This window comes from Hippopotamus amphibius, chromosome 4, assembly GCF_030028045.1.
Source record: "Hippopotamus amphibius kiboko isolate mHipAmp2 chromosome 4, mHipAmp2.hap2, whole genome shotgun sequence".
NCBI classification, from domain to species: domain Eukaryota; kingdom Metazoa; phylum Chordata; class Mammalia; order Artiodactyla; family Hippopotamidae; genus Hippopotamus; species Hippopotamus amphibius.
This window is the reverse complement of record NC_080189.1, coordinates 111,841,058-111,864,411: the sequence shown is the minus strand read 5'-3', so window position 1 is coordinate 111,864,411 and position 23,354 is coordinate 111,841,058. Positions and strand designations below refer to the sequence as shown.

At 39.9% G+C, this 23,354-nt stretch overlaps 1 protein-coding gene across 1 annotated transcript in view; it reads left to right on the top strand.

Moving 5' to 3' along the window:
* PRKCQ (protein kinase C theta) overlaps nt 1-23,354 on the top strand; it is a 131,901-nt gene that overhangs the window by 73,029 nt on the left and 35,518 nt on the right. The gene's annotated exons all lie outside the window — the stretch shown is intronic.

Sequence of the window (23,354 nt, the reverse complement as noted above, 5' to 3'; positions counted from 1 at the left end):
ACTTGGATATACTCATGGTTAATACCTTGAAGTTTATCCTTCTAGATTTTTCGCCCATTAGATTTTTAAAGATAAAAGTAATGACCTCCTGTAAATACCTCCTGTTCTGTAACTTGCATTTTTAACACTCAATACATTTCTTCACATCTGTGGGTATTCTTCTACAATGTGATTTATCTAATTATGCTATTTCTAAATTTTGTTCTGATTTGGATAACACTGAAAGGAACATCCTCGTAGATCAGTTTTCCTGTGTAAACATTATGGTTTTCTCTTTTCATTTTCCTACTCTACTTGACCCTGTCCCCATGTATGTAGCCTAGAATAATAAGCAGACCCATGTGGAGCCGTCTGTTTTAAGGTCCAAAGAACGAGTTTTTTCTCTTGTTCTTTTTCTCTTATTCTATTTCAAGCCTTGATGATAATGTACTACCTTAGAGTGAGTAACAGAGGACCACTAAGCCGCCTCCAGCCACAGATAGTTTTAGTGCAGAAACTGAGAATCAGACAGAAAATGTGGACGGTCCCTAGGGATTTCATCATCACTTCTCCAGCTCCCAATAGATTCTCAACAAGTGTTCAAAGAGGGAATCAATGAATAAATAAACTTAGCTAAAATAAAAACAATCCAGGTCATGAAAAAAGCACCCAATGATCATATACTATATTTGAAGCACTGTGAAGGATACAGATATAATACAGTTCCTGACCTGCAGAATCTCATACGCTAAAAAAAATTAAAGAGGCAAGAATGACACTTCTAACAGTGGTAATATTAATTGCAGAATGCAGACTCTAAGCACCAGAGCTGAGAAAAACTAGAAATTAGAATTTGAATAGGCAGAAGGGGTCTCGGAAAGCAGAAGTGTAGGGGGCTATATAAGAGGGCATGAAGGAATAAAGGGATTAGGATAAGCTGTTTAAGAGAAAGTCAGCTTATGTTTTACAGCAGGAAGGAGTTTGGAATTTCTAATAATGAGGGTTAGAGAGATTTCCTTTTATCAAAATGCTAAGTACACCTCAGACCAGGCTTCTAGGGGTATTATGTAATCGAGTTTCACTCGGCACCTTTCCCTGCTGTTTTTATATACTTGTTTGTATGATTGTTTCATATCTTATAGGGAAGGCTATGAATCCCACTTTGCAGAAAATAGGAATATTTCCTTCTCTGATTGTGAAGTACAGGCTCGGGCAGTGCTGACTTCTTTCCCTGTTACAGGAAATGCTCTTAAGGTTCCAAGCCTTTGTAATGCTTTACCAAAACCTGAGAAGTAAATGCATGAGAAAGGGTGTCAGAGAATGTACACATCAAATATAAAAATGACTATCTCACTACTCAGATTTCAAGGAATTGAGTCCTTTTAGAAATAAGAGATGGGGGTGGGGCAAAGCTTACATTACACTTTCTGAAGGACCCTGAGTTGTCTCGAGATGTCCTGATTTTTAAATTTTGTTTTTTATTGAATGATGGTTGCTGTATGTTACAGGTGTACAATACAATGATTCACAATTTTTAAAGGTTATACTCCACTTATAGTTATTATGAAACATTGGCTAGATTCCCTGTGTTGTACAACATGTCCCTGCAGCTTATTTTATATGTAATAGTCCTGATTTCTTATTCGAACCTTGTATGTCAAACAAATAACCAATGCCACAGGTGAGTGGAAAAAGCAGCAATTGATTCGAATCATGATTTCTTCTGGGTAATTTTTTAATGTAGTCAGTTGGGGAAGGAAGGGCTTTACTTCGGGATAATTTTTTCTGCTTGCTTATTTTTTAGAATTTGGCTTAACTTCTGTAACAGCGAGGATTCCAAGCAGTATGTGACTTGCTTAACAAAGCAAAGATGGCTTTGGGTATTTGGGGTGTTTTGTGGTTCCATACAAATTTTAGGATTATTTGTTCTAGTTCTGTGAAAAATGCCATGGGTATTGTGATAGGTCTTGCATTAAATCTGTAGGTGGTTTTTAGTAGTGTGGACATTTTAACAATATTAAGTATTCTAATCCATGATCACCAGATATCTTTTTTTTTTTTTTAATCATCTTCAGAATACAGGTCTTTCACCTCTTTAGTTAAGTTTATTCCTAGGTATTTTTGATGCGATTGTAAGTGGGATTGTTTCCTTACTTTTTCTTTCCAATAGTTCATTATTAGTATATAGAGATGCAATACATTTCTGTACATTCATTTTGTTTCCTGCAACTTTACTTACAATAGTAGTTTTTTCATAGTGTCTTCAGGGTTTTCTACATATAGTATCTTGGCCTCTGCAAATAGTGACAGTTTTACTTCTTCCTTTCCAATTCGGATAGCTTTCTTCTTCTTTTATGATTGCTATGGCTAGGACTTCTAATACTATGTCGAATATAAGTGGTGAGAGTGGACATCCTTGTCTTGTTCCTGATCTTAGAATAAAAGCATTCATCTTTTCACCATGGAATATGTTGCTAACTGTGGATTTGTCATATATGGCCTTTATTATGTTGAGATATTATTCCTTTTATACCCACTTTCATGAGAGTTTTTACCATGAATGAATTTAATTTTGTCAAATGCCTTTTCATCTACTGAGAAATGATTTTTGTCCTTCATTTTGTTAATATGTATCACCTTGACTGATTTGCAGATATTGAACCATCCTTGCATCTCTGGGATAAATCCTCCTTGATCATGGTGTATGATTCTTTTAATATATTGTTCAATTTGGTTTGCTTATATTTGTTGGTGATTTTTACATCTATATTCATCTGGTAATTTTTGTGTGGTGTCTTTGTCTAGTTTTGGCATCATGGCAATGCTGGCCTCGTAGAAAGAGTTCAGAAGCATTCCTTCCTCTTTAGTGTTTTGAAATAGTTTAAGAAGGATAGGTATTTACTTTTGCTTATATATATATTTGTAAAATATATATATTATATATTTTTTATGCACCATACATTTTTGATTTGTGGCTACCATGAGGTTCATCTCTTTCTTTTTATATATATGTAAATATATATGTGTGTGTGTATCAGTTTATTTTAAGCTCAAAGTCACTTGTTTGAATGCACTCTAAAAGCATATTTGTATCCTCCCCTCCAATATTGCTTTTTATGTCATATTTTACATCTTTTTGTGTATCCCTTCACTTCTATTGTAGTTATACTTGATTTTACTTTTGTCTTTCAGCCTTCATTCTAGTTTAAGTGGCTGTTCCACAGCCTTTCCTATATACTTGCCTTTACCAGTGATTTTTTTTTTCATATATTTTCATATTTCTATTTATGGCCTTTTTGTTTCACTTACCAAAAAAAAGAGTCTTCTTTAAGACCAATTTAGTGGTGATGAACTACATTAGTTTTCACTTGTTTGGGAAACTCTTGATCTCTTCTCGATTCTGAATGATAACTTTGCCACGTAAGTATTCTTTGTTGTAAGTATTTTCCTTTTAGCACCTTAACTATATTGTGCCACTGCCTCTGGACTGCAAAAAATTTTGATGGAAATTTAGCTGACAGTCTTGTAAGGGTCTCCTTGCGTATGAATAGTTGTTTTCCCCTTGCTGCTTTTAAAATTCTTTAATTTTTGACATTTTACTTACAGTGTGTATTGGTGTGTACTCTTTAGGTTCATCTTGTTTGGAACGCTCTCTGCTTCCTAGACCTTGTATCTGTTTCCTTCCCCAAGTTAGGGAAGCTTTCAGCCCTTTTCTCCTCCTGGGACCCCAATAACGTGAGTGTTAGTAGGCTTGATGTTTGGCCAGAGCTACCTCAAACTATCATTTTTAATTTTTTCTTTTTGCTGTTCTGATTGGGTGATTTCCACTCTTCCATCTTCCAGATTGTGGATCTGTTATTCTGTATCATCTAATCTGCTGTTGATTCCCCATAGTGTGTTTTTCATCTGTTATTGTGGTCTTCAGTTCTGATTGGTTCTTTCTTATGTTTTCTGACTTATTGTTGAAGTTCTCATTGTGTTCCTTTATTCTTCTCTCAAGTTCAGTGAGTATTTTATGACCATCACTTTGAACTCTTAAATCCAGGTAAGTTACTTATCTCTAGGGTGTTTTTCCTAGGATTTTATCCTGTTCTTTCTTTTGGAACATATTCCTCTGTCTCATTTTGTTTGACTTTCTGGTTTGTTTCTATGAATTAGGTAAGACAGCTACCTCTTCTGGTTTAAAGGTGGCCTTGTGTCAGGAGCATCCCCTGTGTGGGCTGGGCAGCTTTGGCAGGCTGATTGGAACAGGCTCAGTCTAGGGGAGAGGGATTCTGGAGCCTGCCATGCTGGGGCTGCCTACCCCCTGGCCCATACAGCAGGTATGGGCCAGGGGTGGGGGGGGAAGAGGTACCTGGGCAGTGTGTCCTGTGGCCACCCTGGTAGCACAGCTGGTGCAGGCCTGGAACATGCTTCGGTGGCCTCAGCAGGCTGGCTACAGTGTCTGGACTGTGTCCCCATCCACACACAGCACCTCTGACCCTGGAGAGAGTTCTAGCAGTTCCCCCACGTGTTTGGCGGATGCTCTAAGGTTAGTAAATGGATTTCCTTTAAGTGTCCTTTAAATCACTGGGGTTTCTCCCCAGTCCCCGATTGTGTGCCAAGGTGGGCAAGTCTGTGCACAGGCCTCTCAGTGGTATCCCTCTCTACTGCAGACCGCTGTGTCAGGGGTGTTTCCTGTTGATGCTGGGTCTCGGTCCCTCTGTCATTTCTTGTGCAGAAGCTATTTAATCAGCCCTCAGTTCTTCACGAGGAATTGCTTTCTTTGTAGGTGTAAACCAGTATGTCCTCTTAACTGTACTCACTAACAAATTAAAATCTGTTAGAAATGAATTAATTTAACATGACTTTCTAAAGTAATTTATGAAATGTATTTTCAAGGTTTTATGATTAATTTAACAAATGTTTCTTGTGGCCCTAGTGTTTGTAAGTTCTGTGTTTCCCCAGCAGAGGCAAGACTCAAACTATACAGGGGATTAAATTAGAAAATTATTTCCTTTTGTTACCTAATTCTAAGTAGGTAATGAACTTTGAGTTATTGAATTTTTACTCTAGATAATTAAAAAGAGAGGAAAACTATTTTTTGAGGTGTTTTTCCCCTGTAGGTGAGCATTTACATACTACAGCGATGACATGTCATCTAAGTAGTAAATAGGAAAAAAAAAAGTTCCAGCTTGGAAGAATAGTATTCTGTTTTCTTGATTTTAAGATACCATTAAAAATTAGATGCCCTATTTTCTTGATACACAAAATTATTTTAAAAACTGGAAGCCGTCTCCCAATTTCAGAATTGTCTGTGAATTAACATGTGTGTCAATTAGAAGTTGCATTGGCTGCTAGTAACAGGGACAGAAAATAACAATAACTTAAGTGAGATGGAAGTGGTTTTCTCTTCGTATAAAAGGAGTTAGACATATGTGGTTCAAAGCAAGTATGACAGTCCATGGTGTCAGAGATCCAGGAACCATATTCTCCCTGTTCCATCATCTAACTGCCCTGGGTTCCCATCCTCAAAGGTACTCCTCAGTCCAATATGGCTGCTGGAACCCAGCCCTCACAGCCACATTCAGGGAGGAAGGAACAACCCCATTCCTGCTTAGTTTTCTTTCTTAAGTCACTTTTCCAAAAGGCCCACAAAAAACTGCTGCTTACCTTTCTCTGACTCTTCTGTAGCTGTAAGCAAAGGTGAAAAATTGAATCTTAAGATAAACACATTGTCACCTAGAATAATTTTTTTTTGACTAAGAAAGAAAGGGAGGCAACCAGCCATGTCTGCTCCAACATATATTTTAAAATAAAGAAAAATGTGATTAAAAGTAGCTTTGCTGAAGCCTATTTTGTGCAAGATATATTATTAGTCCATTTTACCTATGAGAAAACTGAAGTTAAGAAAGATGAACCTTGCTTTAAGGCCACTCAGCTGGAAACTAGGAATGGTGTTCGATCTTACCTTGTGTCTTGTCCGGATACAGGCCTTCTATATATTCATACCACATAAGTGTCTTAGTGACCTGTCATCTCTGGTATCTAAATGCTTACCTAGAGGGGAAAAAACATAATTTTACTCTAGCAGAATTAAAAAGAGAGGAAAAGTTTAGTAACTCAAGTACCCAAAGTTTCTCTGATCTCTCTCTGATAACCCTAGGTGAACATAAGAGGGTTTGGAAAGAAAATACAAAATTCAACTGAGGAAATTTAGAGATCTAGCAGCATCCCATCTAGGAAACAGAAAGGCACTCTGAGGACCTGTATGAAATCAGGGAGCCACAGGAAAGTGCAGATTGTTTCAGACAAGGTCACCTGCCTTAGATGAGTGTCCTCTCTGGTGCTGATTAGGAGGTTCGACTGACCAGCTAAGATCACATTCCTGGGGAAGGTTGGCACTGCAGTTAGCTTCGGTATTAAATCCCAGTTTGGAGATGTGGGCTTAGCACAAGTGATTATGGTCTCTTTTTTGACAATCACCCCACCTCTTTTGACCAGACCCTCAGCTTAACTGGAGGATGCGGTCAAAATTTAAGATATTAGCACCACTCCCAGCTACCGTTCTGAAGTTCTCATGGTTTTTGATGATCCTTTGTGTGGTATTCACAGGGTCACAATGTCTGAGTCATTCTCTTCATTCCTTTTTTTGAAGTTCCACTCAGGGAGATCACTTACTTGGTGGTCAGGGCTGCAAACATGAATTGAAAGCCTTTGAAAGAATACAGCATTCCAGGGAGACTACTATGACTATGAAAAGTAGGATAACTCCCAATATCTGGAGTGCTCTTCAGCCCCAAACCAGTCAAAATCAAATAAGTCAGAGAAAGATCCCATGGACAGTGTCACCTTTTTAGGGCAAGTGGCTTGTTCAGTATTTTTATGTAACTGAGCTTCAACTTCCTCGGAAGAGTTAGTCCAACAGGTTGCCTTGGCTAGTGAAGTAGGGTCCTGCCAAAGGAAGGTTTTGCTAACCCCTGGCTCTGTGTCCCAAACAAGGTTCCCCAAGTTTGGGGTTGTTAACCAGAGAGAAGGAAACAGACCAGGGGGTCTCTAACGTCATGGACTGATCAGAGTTTTTGATAAATCCAGCAATCTAGAAAGATACCCCACCACCCCCCGCCCCAAGCAGTGGCCTAGGAGCTCTGGGTGATGGTGTTATCTTTCCAGGCCAATGCCAGAGTAAAGGTAAGACACTGAAGAAGAGAGGGTTTCAGGTTTAGTTATCCAGCAGTCTACCTCAACATCGGCTACTTCTCTTCTCAGTTTGATTCTGAGGTCTTCAGTGGCTGTACAGCACCCAGTATCAGGTGGGGACTTCTTCAGTTGTGAGATATATACCCAAGGTTCAAGTCCCTGCAGCTTGGCTGCCATCTGGTTAGTGAGGAAGAGCTCCCTTCCAAGGAGACACAAGGGCAGCCTTTGTTCTTAGTGATTCCAAGTCAAGAGGGGGGAGAAAGTTGGAAACATTAGTTAGGAGAGCCAAAGCCGGTTAATTGAGGGAGCTAGAAGTATTCAAGAGGTATATAATGAAACCTCAAAAACAATTACCAGGATCAGAATCTAATACAAAGATACAATTTTCCTTTCTATCATCACCATTTTTTCAACCAAAGATAATTATAGTAAACCTAATTCCCTTGCATTAAACTGGGCCTGATTAATTCCATAAGTGCAGCAAGAATAGGGATTGACAATTTATGCCCTTTTTAAAACTGTTTGCTGGAAAGGAATCTCAGATTGAACTCTTAAAGCCTCTGAGGCCAGGAAGCTAAGTCAGTCTCACAAAAAAATTTTACCTGTGATACCTATAACTTTGGGTGAATTCCTCTCTCCTTGAGGTCCAAAAAATATCCTGAGTTTCCTGGAACCTACCAGGAAATTACCTTTCTTACTCACTTGGTTAGCTCCCAGGAACCTTGGTACCAGTCCAATTTTTCCAAGGGACTTTATTGACTCCCTAAACTCAACCTTAGTTATTTAAAGCTGTCTGGTCATATCTGAGTCTATGCACATCCCTCTCACATACAACATTCCAGTCAAAGTCTTGAATCCAGTTGAGTCTGGAATCTGTTACAACAGAATCTCACTGAACTTATGTAAATAACTATTTTGCCATAAAAAGGATACTCGTGAGTTTCCAGAGGGAAAAGTAAATATTTCATTTTTGTTTACAAAAGCATATTTTACCCAGTTGTTATAAGTCGTGATAACTCAGGAGAAATCTCAAATCCGGAAAAACAAAACATTAAAGTACCAGCGATGTTTGAAATAAGATGTCATAAAAATTCTAATCATCCTCCACAGTTCATTCAGTCCCATGTTATTAATCCTTGTTCTGTTTGAATCCAGTTTTTCCCATCAGTTCTGGAAATCTTTACCCAGTTCAGTTTTATGATCTAAAGTAATCATTAACCTGTGTTTGCCAGAGTCCTTTCCATGAATCTCTTCAAAGATCAAGCACTTTTGAAGAAATACTTTTGCAAAAGCATCTGAGGTAAAACAATAACTGTAAATGACAAAGACTTAAAAATGACTATGGTTGAAGATCTGATGAGAGTTCATTTGAAAAGAAAATGTAGTTATTTCTGTGATATACATTTAAAGATAATAACTAGAGGTATGGCTGATTACATTATACTGGGATGTGTCAATTTTGAGGATACTTATATATCTATACAAATACAACAAAAAGGAGGCTTAATATTACTGTTTATTTGATAATGCTTCCCATGCAATTTAACACATCAAATAAGCCTAGTTAGTTTAACATCTCTCTTTTTATAGGAGAGAAAACAAATCTTTTGAAATGTTCCAGGGGCTCTCTGGAAAATCTCAAAGTTGGTTCGAGGTCAAAAAGACTTCACTTAGAATTTGATTTAGGGGAAGTTTGTCAGAAAACATCAAAAGGTTTAAAAGTACTTGGTCAAATAGGATCATAGATTGCTGTGAAATAACAGTTATCCATTTAGCCAAGGGATAAATTGAAGACTTCACAGGTAAATATAGGAAGTAATTGTTGAAAATATCTTATTGCTTTTAATGGAGAAGACTGTTGTAAGTAATTAAAGATCTGATAAAGATGATGGGAATCACAGGAAGTTATTTTGAAAAACCTTTCACAATTGCTTACCAGAAGTAGACCAATAGTGCAAAAGAACTTTTCCTTTTAAGAAAGAGAAAACCAATTTTGACTAAAACTTTTTTTTACTTAAATAAATTCATTCCAATCTTAGATAGCTTAACCACACACAAAATTCAGTTCCCAAGGATCTTTTTCCCACAACTTTCTACAGTTTTTTCCCTATATTTTCCCTTTTTCCCTTATTCTGAAATAACCACTCTCCATTTAGGACAAAATTACTTCCTTTTTCCTCAACAAAAATACATCTCTATTCCTCATACCTTCCTTTGTCAAAACCAAACATCCTACTTTCCTTGCATACAGAGATGCCCCCTTATTATTTCTAATAGCTTTAATTATATATTAGAATTATTAGAATGTTTAACCCTAAAAATACTTAATTTTAGTGAAAATAGAGAAGTAAACAATTGTAAACTGTCTTTTATATTAGCATTCTGTGGCTCACATAGTTTTTTAAATTTCTTGAAACATGCTTTCTCATAGTAAATATTTCAGTATGCACAAAAAAATATTTAGTAACAGACCCAAATGTCTTTAGTTGCTCTGTAAAAGGAAGCCAAAAGTAGATAAACCTGAGTTCAGTAATTAGTGCTTCAGTATTTTATCTTATTTGGAAATTATCTAGGTATTTCATGACTATGCATCATTTAATGTAACTTAGCAAAACTTTGTATCAGATTACCACAGAGTTTTGAGGAAGCTATTTTAAAAGCTACCTAAAACCTTTTATCCCATTTACATCTATTTAATTCACTTGTTCTCAATAATTATGTTTTGACTACCCACAAAAACTCCATGAGACAGTAGACAGTCATCCCTCACCCCCAAGCTATTTTGCTTGCTGAAAAACTTTGTAACAGAGATACCATGATTATTTGACTAGCAGAACAAGTGAAGTTGTACTTTACATTATTTTCAATGCTAATAATTCTTAAGACATTTTAATTAAAATCCAACAAACTTCAACTAGGTTTTATGGACCAAGGATTATCGCAGATCATGTGAACTTGAGAAGCATTTGGGTTAGCGTCTATTACAGGCATACCTTGCTTTGTTGTGCTTCACAAATAATGCATTTCTTATAAATCAAAGCTTTTCGGCAGCCCTGCATCGAGCAAGCTTGTTGGTGCCATTTTTCCAACAGCATTTCCTCACTTCATGTCTGGGTCACACTTTGTTAATTCTCACAGTATTTCAAAGTTTTAAATTATTTTTCTATTTGTTAAGGTGGTCTGTGATTGGTGGTCTTTGATGTTACTATTGTAATTATTTGGGGCACCGTGACCTATGCCCATGTAAGACGGTAAACTTAACTGGCAAATGTTACATGTGTTCTGACTGCTCCCCTGACCAGCCGTTTCTTCATGTCTCTCTCCCTTTCTTTGGGCCCCCTTAGTCCCTGAGACAATGTTGAAAGTAGGCCAGTTAATAACCCTACAGTGGCCTTAAGTGCTTAGTGAAATGAAGAGTCACACATCTCTCACTTTAAATCAAAAGCTAGAAATGATTAAGCTTAGTGAGAAGGCATGTTGAAAGCTAAGAGAAGTCGAAACATAGGCCTCTTGCACTAACCATTAGCCAAAGTGTACATGCAAAGGAAAAGTTCTGGAAGGAAATTAAACGCACTGTTCCAGTGAATGATAAGAAAGTGAAACAGCCTTATTGTTGATATGGAGAAAATTTTAACAGTCTGGGTAACTCAAATCAGCCACAGTATCCCCTGAAGCTGAAGCGTAGCCCAGAGCAAGGCCCTACTCTCTCCAACTCTGTGAAGGCTGAGAGAGGAGAGGAAGCTGCAGAAGAAAAGTCTGAAGCCAGCAAAGAAGGTTCATGAGGTGTAAGGAAAGAAGCCGTATAGATAACATGAAAGTGGAGAGTGAAGCAGCAAGTGCTGATGTAAAAGCTGCTGGAAATTATCTAGAAGATTTAGCTCAGATAATTAATGAAGGTGGCTACACTAACAGATTTTCAACGTAGATGATAGAGCCTTATATTGGAAGAAGAAGCTGTCTAGGACTTTCATAGCTGGAGAGAAGTCAGTGCCTGGTTTCAAAGCTTCAGAGGGCAGACTGACTCTCTTGTTAGGGGCTAAAGCAGCTGTGACTTTGAGTTGAAGGCAATACTCATTTACCATTCCACAAATCATAGGGCCCTTAAGAATTAAGCTAAATCTACCCAGCCTATGCTCTATAAATGGAACGACAAAGCCTGGATGACAGCACATCTGTTTGCAACATGGTTTACTGAATATTTTAAGATTGCTGTCGAGATCTGCTCAGAAAAAAAGATTCTTTTCAAAATACTTCTGCTCCTTGACAATACATCTGGTCACCTAAGAGCACCGATGGAGATGTACAGTGATATTACTGTTGTTTTCATATCTGCTAGCACAACATCTGTTCTGCAGCCCACGGATCAAGGTGTGATTTCAACGTTCAGGTCTTATTGTTGAAGAAACACCTTTTGTAAGACTACATCTGCTATAAATGGTGATTCCTCTAATGGATCTGGGCAAAGTAAGTCGAAAACCTTCTGGGGAGGATTCACCACTCTAGATGCCATTGAGAACCTTTGTGATTCACTGGAAGAAATCAAAATATCAACATTAACAAATAACATTATCCATCCGTCATGGAAGACTTGGAGGGGTTCAAGCCTTCAGTGGAGGAAGTAACTGAAGAGGTGGTAGAAACAGCAAGAGAGCTGGAATCAGAAGTGGGGCCTGAAGAGTGACTGAATTGCTGCAATCTCATAAAACTTTAATGGCTGAGGAGTTACTTCTGTGAATGAGCAAAAAAAAGTGGTTTTTTGATTTAGAATCTACTTCTGGTAAAGATGCTGTGGAGATTGTTGAAGTGACAACAGGCATTTAGAATATTGTATCAACTTAGTTGATAAAGCAGCAGCAGGGTTTGTGAGGATAGACTCCAATTTCCAAAGAAGTTTTACTACAGATAAAATGCTATCAAAAAGCACTGCCTGCTATGGAGAAATTCATGAAAGGAAGAGTCATTCAATAGAGCAAACCCCATTGTTGTCTTATTTTAAGAAATGACCATAGCTACACCCACCTTCAGCAACCACCAACATTGAAGTAAGACCCTCCCACCAGCAAAAAGATTATGACTTGATGAAGGCTCAGATGATTGTTAGCATTTTTTTGCAATAAAGTGTTTTTTAATACATGCTATTGCACACTTAATAGCCTATGGTATAGTGTAAACATAACCTTTATATGCATTGGGAAACCAGACGTTCATGTGACTTACTCGATTGTGATATTGACTTAATTGCGGTGGTCTGGAACTGAACCTACAGTGTTGCCGAGGTATGCCTGTATACTTCTGGGAGTTTTAGGAATACTTGACTCGTGTACGTGGTTAGTTCTCTTCCAACCAATTAAATAGAGCTTTTACAATTTTAATAATACCATTAGGAGGTGAAAAACACCATAAACGTACAACAGATATACAAAGACACATAAACATATGGACAGGTACAGAGACCTAATAGCTTTCATTTTAAAATTATTAGCGTGAATCTTCACTACTTAGATTCAGCTTCTTTTATAAGTTGTGTTTACCTGGTGAAGGGAATAAGTTAAGGTTAGCTGCTCAGATGGCTAAAGATTTTTCACTAAACTTCGTGGAGAAGACACTTAAAAGATCTTTTGGTTCACCTAAGTTTCAAATGACCTTCCCCCTTTCATTTTCCTACTCATAAGAATTACCTCCCTAAAATTTATAAGATATTTACATCTCAAGAGCGCCGGGATAGAATGCAAGCTCCTGCAAGGAAGAGTTTGGTTTCCTAAGGCCAGAATTTTTATAATACATACATGCCTTTGAGATAAATAGGGGAGGTTGTGGGGTTGGTAAAAGGAATAGCTGGATTTTGAACTGCCTCTAGAGCTGAATTTCTAGTTTTGCAAAACTTGTAAGATCATGACAGTAACTCTCAATTCCTCAAAGCATTGGGTTGCAGCCTAAATGACGTCGTAAGTTGATCCACCCCATGCAACTAGATTATCCTTAATTTGTTTGTTTTTTTTTTTCATTTATATCTGGGAGAAGATTTCTAACTAAGATGGAAATCAAAAGATTTCTATGTTTTGGATTTAGAGCTGTTTGCCTTCGGAGTGTTTTAGTAAATCCTTTCACAAAGGCTTTTGGAAGGTTTTTCTTTCCCTCTGGGGTGTACATAGCTTTATTTTGGCTTAGGGGAAGAGGGCTTAAAAAAAAAAATTCCTATGGAGCTGTCAATATCAGTTTCCAATTTCTGATCAAGTTCTTACCACTGAGCTACTTCAAAAAAAAAAAATCTTGTACATATCTTGCCAGTTTTCAGTTAGGACAAATAACAAATATTTCTTGCAGTATTGAACAACTCTTGTACTTAAAGAGGCATCCCAAAGGGGGTACAAAAGTTATTACATTTTCCTCTCTTTACCGTGTACTACAAGGGACCCTCACCTTAGCCGGCTTCTGCCAGTTTTCCTGGGATCCCATCTACAAGCTCTGAGTGGGGTTTCAAGTAGATGGTATAGCTCCGGTATCTACCAAAGCTTGGTAATTATTTTTCATTCATTTTAATTTTAGTTTGCCTTAGCTGCTTAAGGGAATAAGGTAGCAGTTTACCAGAAAACCCCTGAGAGTCTCAACGATCCTGGGAGGTACCCTTTAGGGGGCCCTCCTTGGAGGGTAGATATGGGGCTGTCCATCAGGCCACTAACTTGGTGAATTTTTGTTTATGGTCTTGTCATCTCTTTTGAGTGGAAAGACAGTTTAGACTGGATTACTAGAATGAGCATTCAAATAGAGGAGGACAGAGGGGAGCAGTAGAGGTTATGTAATGTCCATCTTACCGTCTGTTTTAGGTACCCCTTGTACCTGTAATTTTTCATTAGCCTTTTGCAACAGATTTTCCAATGAGTCTATTTTGGCATCTTGAAGCCTTTTGACGGCTTGTGCGTGCCCGTTACGACAGGTGTCCCCGTTCTGTTTGTCTGATTCAGGAGACCAACTTTCAAGTGCACATCTTAAATGATCTTAACTCAGTGGACCTTTCCTCATAACGGCCACTGCAAGCTCCCCGAGGGCTGGCGGTGTTTGGTAGTTCCACCCCATTTCTGTCCAGCCATATGTTGGAGCCCCCAACCTGACAGTTACCAAGCTAAGGTCTCAGGACCCCAAACACCACTCCACAATTGTTTTTAGTAAGATTTTTGCCATTTTTGTAGGTATCTACAGCTGCTGGAATTATAGTCCTTAGATATAAGATAAGCACATGGCATGCTTACTTCTTGAGAATTTAAAGTCTCTTTTTTTCTGGCTAAGCCTTTGGGTCTCTCGGAGCCAGCTGAACAACTAAGAGGGATGTGCCGCGGGTTGGGGGCATGCAGTGTTTTACAGCGTACCTCACTGCATGGGCATTTTGAAGTTGGCAGGTGACCTAGCGTCACTCTAACCCATTCCACAACCAACTTGTCCTGACACAGACGTCTCTGGGTTAGTTGGGGAGCACTCTGACAACTTTTACACGCGTGACCCCGCCCACCAACTTTGTGGCGGCTCTTCTGAAATTCCCATCCACTATAGCCTTTATCTACATAAGACAAACGTTCACCTTAACACACCAGCAGTAACCAAGAGATGCCACTGCAGCCTGGCCAAGACAAAGACCTTGCACACCAACAGCAGTCCCCAGACATGGAACCTGGGACTGGGTGAGGGACGGAACCAGCAGACCCCAAAGAATGGGAAACCTCAGCTGCCACCGCAGCTCCAGCGTGGACTCTGGAGGAGTCGTCCAAACAGATGCGGAGCCGCAGACGAAACCACCAGCAGCTCCAGCGTGGAGCTAGGGGTTCCAACCAAATGGGGGACTCGCTGACCAATGAAATTACATCAGGAGCTCAGCGCAAAGAGCAGAGCTCAAAACCCAGGGGAACTTGTCCTCAGCCCTTGTAAGGGCAGGAAAGATGAGCTCACAGCGTTCTTACCTGTGGGTCTCGTTGTCCTCAGAGCTTTCTTACCTGTGGGTCTCATCCTCAAAGCGTTCTTCCCTGTGTGTCTCATCCTCAAAGCCATCAGAAGTTTCCTTCAGATCCCGTCGCCATCACCAAACCTGTTAAAACACAAACTTGAACGGAGTAAATGTAGATCTAACTGGCTTTATTCAAGGATTCATGAATTGGGCAGTATCCCGTCCGGCAAATAACAAGGAGCTCTGAGGGGCTGTGTGAAACGAGTTTATAGGCAGACGTGGGGGAGGGGCGAGGAAAAAGCAGATCGTTTCAGGCAAGGTCACCTTCCCTCAGGGGAGAAAGGGATCTGTCAGGGGCATTACCTCACTCGCACTGACCAGAACGTTCCAGACTGACCGGTTAAGATTACATCGCTGGGGAAGGTTGGAACTGCAAATAGGTTAGGTATTAAGTCTCAGTTTGGTGATGTGGGCTTAACACAAGTGACTTCGTTTAGGGACTACTGTCTCTTTAGGAAGAAAAAAAAAGGAAAAGATGCATCTAACAGTTTCGAGGGGCTATTCTTAAGGAAACAATTTTTCCTTAGAAATGAAAAGTGGACTACGGTCTACATTCATCTGTGTCTCCTTTGAATCCTGAAGGGCCCATCTATATGTGCATAGTTTCAGTGGCCTTACAAGTTCACACCTACAAGACCTACAGATCACAGGAGCGCATCTCCGGGTCCCTCCCCCTAGGTTGTAATGTGAGTGAAGGCCCAGCGGTTTTGCAGGCTTCCAAAGGTCCAGAGTGAGGATGCTCCTGTAAGTCATGTATTTATACCACTGCCCTGCACTTTCACATACCCTGTCTGAACCAGGGGACCCTTCTTTGTCAGTATTACTTTGCAACATCGCTTTTAGGAAACAAAAAAAACAAAGTTTCACTTTCCCTTTATAGAACACACAAGGCTTGCCTTCCGGTGTGGCCTCACCATGGTCATTGCTCCTGATTTCAGAGCAGGAGTCGATGCCTGACGCTTCATGTGACTTTCAACAAGTCACCAAACGTTTCTTTGTAACCTCGGTCCTCCCCTTTTAGCCTCCAAAGGGATCACATTTAAAAAATAAAATAGCGTTTGCAGAGAAGTTTGAATCCTTCCTGGAGAAAGTGCCTTATGAACTGCAGGGTATTATTATTTGAAATAGAAAAACGACTTCAGCGTGGCAGTTGTTTTAAAAGTCTGTCATTCTGGAATTCCCATAGTTTGAAGGTAAAATCCATCTAAGATTGCCACAGGGTTTTTAATGTCAAGCGTTTTATTCAGAAACTAACCTCGTCTGAAGCTTTCAAAAAACACTTTAATCCACAAACCCTCCAAGTTGAGTTAGGAGTGCTGGCAGCTATCACAGCTTTAGCAAGGAAAAGAAAAACCACATAAACCACATCCTCAAAAACATATATCCATAAACTAAGATAAGAATTAACCTTCTGTGTTGTCGCCATTCGTAAGTCACTGAGAAGCCTCTTTTCTTTACAGGACTCTGGCAGTTTTCCGATACTAAGAATCCTTGAAAATTATTTCAGAAATTACACGTCACTTTGATGTGCTTCAGATGCCCTTTCTGTGCAACTAAAAGTGTGATTCAGCAGATGTTAGAGTCACAGTAAATATACCAAAAATAGTCCATTTACAGTAGATGCAGGTAAATTCCTGTTGTGCTCAAAAACTGCACCTTAGATCCCACTGCCCTCACAAGACCCTGGTGGTAATATAGGCAATTCATGAAAAAATACTCAGGAATTCTGTGACTGCACAGGTTGCCTGCTGAGTCTGAGATGCCGTGCCCTTTCCGCACACCTGCTTTTAAGCTCACAGATATTTTCTCACCTTTATGTGATTTGTGTAATGTTTCTTCAAGGCTCATGTTCCCACACCGTTCCCCTGTTCCTCCATCAGCTGTTCTCCCAAAGCCCCAAAATACCAGCTTCCCTCAGAACACAAGCATTTTGCAGCTCCTTCGAGAGCATCCTGGAAAGTACCTCTCATCTGTGAATCTACTCACTCTCCTTCCAAGGCTCAAAGAGGATGTCCCCCATAAATATCTTTCCCATTCACCAAAACTTTCTTAGTAACCATTATCTTTCACCTCCTCAGGTTTCTCAGCTGACAAGACCCAGAAAGGTGGTTTTGTTCCTGTGGGTTGTCCCTTTCTGTGCCTGCTTTCAGATGCATTTATTTGGTTTCTCCATTTAAATAGTACTTTCCCTTGATACTGAGAAGTGTGTTTTCTCTCTTTTGAATTTTCCCACAGAATTCTAGGTAATGCTCTTGGGGTGGGGGGTGGGAGGCGCTGTAGGGGAAGACAAAAGAAAAGGAAGTGGTCTTCTGGTAAATTACACAGGCTGACTGTGGCGTGGCTGCCAGCATTCTCCGGGAGCAGAAAGGCGGTCCTGGTCCTGACAGCACTGCAGAGGAGAGGACGTCCACCCTTGGCGTCCACTCTTCCACCTCTCTGTGCCCGTCAAGTCCATCATCTCCCCCGCACCCCAGGTTCCCGTGATCTTGCGCCCGTTGCAGCCTTGTGGACTCTCTACCTTGACCTCAAAATCATTCTTATCTGCCCCTCATGTCTCCATATTAAAACTTAGGTCACTTATGTGTCTCTCTCAGCTGCCAGTCTTAGAATACATGATCAGTAGCAAATGGCAGCCATATCATTCCCAGCGATCATTTCTTGGAGGGGCGTCCCCCTACTCAACCAAAGACTACATGCGTTTGAGGGGGCGCCGCACACACCTCAAGGAAGGGATAAATGCAGGACTCGGCAAACAGGCGGTGGTTGAAACTGTGGGAATATGTGAACGTGGGGATAAACCCGCAGAAGAGGTGCAGGGACCAAACCAAAGCGAAGCCCCCTTGTAAGGAGGAGGAGGAAGGAAAGAAAGTGACAGTGCAGATCCCTCAGGGAGGTGAGGGGAAGATCAGGGAGCAGGATTGCGGAAGCCAGGAGAGGGAAGGGTGTCAGGAAAGAGGAGACCGTGCAGGCGGGATGGTGAGGAGCCCACCTGTTGACTGTCTTTTGGGGGAACGGAAGGGAGCATCCTCCTGGGAAGCTGAGGACATATGTGAGGCTGCAGAGACTTAAGGGGTGGGTGGCAGGTGGGTGGATTCGGCGGTCACGTGGCAGTCTTTCAGGAAGTGTGATTCAGAAGATAGAAGCTTGCTATTATCACAGGGTCCAAGGGGTACGCGTAATGGAGTATGCTAAAGAAAGGGAGGGATTTGTGGAGGAAGATTCTGGAAGAGGAAGGGGTTAGGATAAAAGGTACAGCAAACTCTCACAAGGAAAGGGGTCACTTCTGAGACAGGATGTGTGGGGAGGGGGCCGGAGAGAGAAACCAAGAAGAGGAAATCCAGGAGGGCTCACCGTGGTGGTGATCACCGCAATAAAGTAGGAAGCATCCCCAGGCTGGAAATCAGAGGGACAGGAACGATACCAGGAACGTGGAGACAGAAGCAAGGGCTTGGCGCGTCAGCAGTGGGGGCTCCGGTAGAGGCTGAGTAAGACACAGAAGCACGAATTGCAAGTGACCATCTAAGGGCCAGAGTTTGGAGAGACAGTGTATGATGGGAATTTCCCAGGGCCGGAACACTGGCAAAGTGAAAACAGTCTTCCACACAAAGAAATAAGATGAAATAAAACTTACTGGGCAACGTCTATCAGCATTTGATAATGATTTGTATTTTTCCAGAATGTGGATGAACTCTTAAATCCTAGGTGTTTAATGGGTTAAAGGAAATAAACAGTAATTCTCCAAGAAACTATGAAAAAAAAACTATTTCTAGAAAAGCAATTACAAGTATTTTAAGTGGACACTATCAACCAACGTAAAGCTATGCTTTTAGAAGTCATATTTTTCAGATTTTAAATAGAATCTGCAGTGCTGCCTTCTTTGTGTAATTTCTACCTTGATAGGGTGAATAAACATGAGAATTTAGTGGAACTTCATAGGCTCCACCTTCTTCAGCCATTATTTCATTAATATTTTTATGAACTCCACATGAGGAAGAATCTAAAGAAGGTTTTTCTTTTAGTCTTGTACATTTGCATGACTTTTAATGCAGTAGCTAGTCTATAGCTACTAGTTTTTTTTTCTCTGATTAATAGACTATATTTTTAGAGCAGATTTAGGTTCACAGAAGAACTGGGTGGAAAGTACAGAGACTTCCCATACACCCCCTTCCTCTCTCCACACCTCACACATTCCCCTACTTTTAACACTTTATTTTTGGCCATGCCATGCAGCTTGTGGGATCCTAGTTCCCTGACCAGGGGTTGAACCCTGGTAAGAGCCTGGAGTCCTAACTACTGGACCTCCAGGGAATCCTCATTCCCTAAAACATCTTGCTTTATTCTAGTATGTTTGTTATAACCGATGCGTCATATATTTCTGCATTATCACCACCCAAAGTCCATAGTTTATAGTAGGGGTTTTGTATTGAACATTCTATGGGCTTTGACAAATGTATGACATGCATTGATCATTGCAGCATCCTCTGTGCTCTACCTGTTCACGCCTCCCACCCGCAACCCCCCAGCCCCTGGCAACCACTGCTTTTTTCCTGTCTCCATAGTTTTGCCTTTTCCATGTCATATAGTTAAAAAAATCACACAGTGTACAGCCTTCTCTTTGGCTTCTTTTTCACTACGCAACATGTGTTTAGAATTTCTCCATGTCTTTTCATGGCTTAATAGTTCATTTTTTTATTACTGAATAGTATTCTGTTGTCTGGATGTACCACAGTTTATCCCTCGCCTATTGAGGGACATCTTGGTTGCTTATAGCTACTAATTTGATCTGTTATACTCATTGTTTTCTCTTGTAATGACAGACTATATGAAATTTTTAAGGGTAGGAAGGAGTTGTAGAGGTTATCACATTAGATACCTCATTCTGCAGCTAAGAAAATTGAGATCCAACGGTGATCAGCCCAGCTGATCACAATTTAGTCTCTTTTCTAGATCATACTGTCAATCCAAAACTGTTAGTAAAGCTGAGATTTCAAGGTACCTAAACACCAAATCCAACTCATTGGAGAATTATCCACTGCATGTCCTCAACCTTAGAACCAAGCATCTCCCCATGGAGCAAGGGACCATGGCCCCTCATCCTCCACTCCCATCTCATCTCTAGGACCCCAGAATTCCATACCCAAATAGCTCAAAACATGTGCATCTCCCTGTTGGGGAGGCTAGGAGCTGGAGGGGGTAGGGTGCTTTCCCCATGTGGCCACTTAACTGGTGCAAGGTTTGGAAGAATTCATAATTCATCACATACCTTCCTGGTCATTATGAAGGTATATTTCTCAAGATATAGAGAACATATTGGAATATAGAACATACTTAACTTGTTCTAACAAATAACAATATACATAATAAAGGTTGCTATGTATGGAGTTCTTACTCTATGTCCGGCACAGGGCTCAATACGTGATATGGATTGTTTCCTTTAATTTTAGATACGGACCAGCTCCCCTTCATCCTTCAGGGTGCACCTTCCCGCACTTTCCACTGGCTATAATAGGATGTGCCCCCAGGTTGAGTTGAAGTCTACTGTCCAGTTTCCACAATGTTATGGAAACTCTCATCTTGGACGTTACAGCTTTATTACATATGCTTAACAGAGGATACCCTGAGAAGGATACTAGTATACTTGGATATTTTTAATAAATATTTTTATTCTAATTTTATTTCTTCAGATATGCAAATCTCTTATATAAAATTTATTACTTATACAAGAGAAGATTTATTAATTTATTATTAATTTACTACCCTTGGGGGGAAAAAATCTAAAAAAAAATTTCCGTAATTATTCTTTTCCTCCTTTTCTTATTTTTTTCTGGAGAGGGACTCTATATTCCTAACCTCATGTGTGTGCTATTTGCTAATGTCCCCATATATTTTCAAAATCAATTGTTATAGGCTTGATAAAATCATAACATCTCTAACGCTATAAGGTTCTCACGCATCCAATAATGTATGCACATTTGGCAACAGTTCCTTTATTGTTCAGCCATATTGAATAGTCATCGTGATTAATTTTCCATGTTCTTTATTTTCATTCTCTTATTAAAAGCAAATGTAATCATTCTAAGGAGAAAGGGTAGAGGCTAGATCATATTAGAATAATCAAATCCTCTTTCCATTTCCCCTTTACTAATTCTAGAATATTCATTCATAAAATACCCTTGTAAAGAATGATCTCACATTTTAAATACTGATGTATTTCGACAGCTTTCAATTCCTCCAAAGGACACTTGCACATGCAAACACAGCCCTGTGAGAATGACGCCACTCATTCTGTTAAATCTATCACTTTAATCTTGTATTTAATCATCTTTCATATTGTAAATATGAAATTTTACTTTAATGATGCTTCTGTTTTTAGATCTTTTTGTTATTGATTCTTTTTTAAAAGAATTACTCCATTTGTATTATTTTGATTAAAAGCAATGTGAAAAGTATTTATCAGATTACTCCCCCGTACCTTGTCATTCTATCTTCATAATGCTTGAGACTGCCAGTTTCAACTTAGGCGAGCTAAAAAAGATAGCATCTTACTTCACATCAGACATTACTTCACATGAATCGAGATTTCCATGCCAGATAGCAAACTCCCATGGCAAATATTGAGCATCTACACCATACAAACATCAGGTGCTAGAAAACTCACTTATCAATTCTTAAGGAAAATGCATTAATATTTTCCCTAATTATAAAAGTAATTACACCAAAACATACTTTAAAAATTGGAAAATACACAAAAGCATTATAAGAAGAAGAGAGTCGTTTCTAGTTATATCATTCAAAGGCACCCAGAGGTAGGATTTTTGAGTATTTCATCTTTCTTGCGTATCTTTTTTCTCTTTGTAGCAGTGATAATTTAGTAACTTCAAAATCTTCAGCAGAGTACAGTCATTTTCATACCACAACTATATTCCTTAAAACTTGCCTTTTATGTTAAAACTCAGTCTGTTCCAGGGACCTTTCTGTGCTTGAGAATATGTATTTCTCAACATGCATTGTGTGTATATTGTATACAATAACTACAGTCATAAATATAATCACAGCTGATGTTTATAAAGCATTACTGTGTGTCAGTCTGTGTTCTAGGCATGTTACATATTTTAGCTCACCTAATCTTCATAGCAACCTTCTGAAGTAGAGACTAGTATTATCCCCATTTTACAGACAAGGAAATTGAGGTGGCCTCTACATGGGTCAAAGGCACCAAAGGTCAAACAGCTGTCAGGCAGGCGAGCCAGGATTCACCCTCCAGCAGTTTAACAGCAAAGTCCATCAGCCTAACTGCTCTATTGCCTCGTAGGAGAGACCCAATCATATCAGGGGAAACAATATTAAAATTCATGAAATGGATGCCTGTTGGTACTTCTGTTACAGAAGAAAATAATTTGCTAGTCAATGCAAGATGACCCCAGGGGACATTTCAGCCAGAAAATTCCAACTGAGCCCAAGTTCCTGGTGCAGGTACAAACCTCTAGAAACTCAGGCGCATTATTTCCAACACACACCGATGAATCTATCGAAGGCAGTGAGTTTTACTACTTAGAACTTACAGTCAAAATACAAACAGGCCGTAATGAATGAGGTTGCTGGTCTGCAGAGCTTTCCCTCCCACCCTCCCTCACACACATACACACTTGACATTTAGATGTCAAACGTACATATGTGATTATCGCCTTGGTTTTTTTTTTTTTTTTTTGACGGCGCATTCTGTATGAAAAAGGAAATAAACCTGTTTTCTAGGATGTTTTAGCTTATAGCTCAGTAAACAAGTAAGGAATAGATCAAGTACTCCAGGTTCAGAGTGGCTCCAGCCCTCTAAATTACAAGCATACCTAAGACATTAAGTGTCAGCCTGGCCACATGAGGGGGTGTGTGTGTGTGTGTGTGTGTGTGTCTGTCTGTCTGTCTGTCTGTCTGTCTGTCTGTCTGTCTGTCTGTCTCGGCAGGGGGTTTGGGTGAGCCTGTGTCCAGGTGCCCTGCAGGTGTGCTACCCAGATGCAAGCTCCGTCCCCTCATGGGGTGCTGGCTGGTTCTGTAAGCTGCTGGCTTGGGCAGCCCGGCCCCCGGCTCTGTGCTCTTTCTCTACACAGGAAGCCTCCCCACCACACAGCTGTGAATGTCAAGAAAGCAGTTCTCACCGTTTGCAATCCCAAACGAAACCCTTGCTTTTCAGGGACTATAAGCAGAAGTA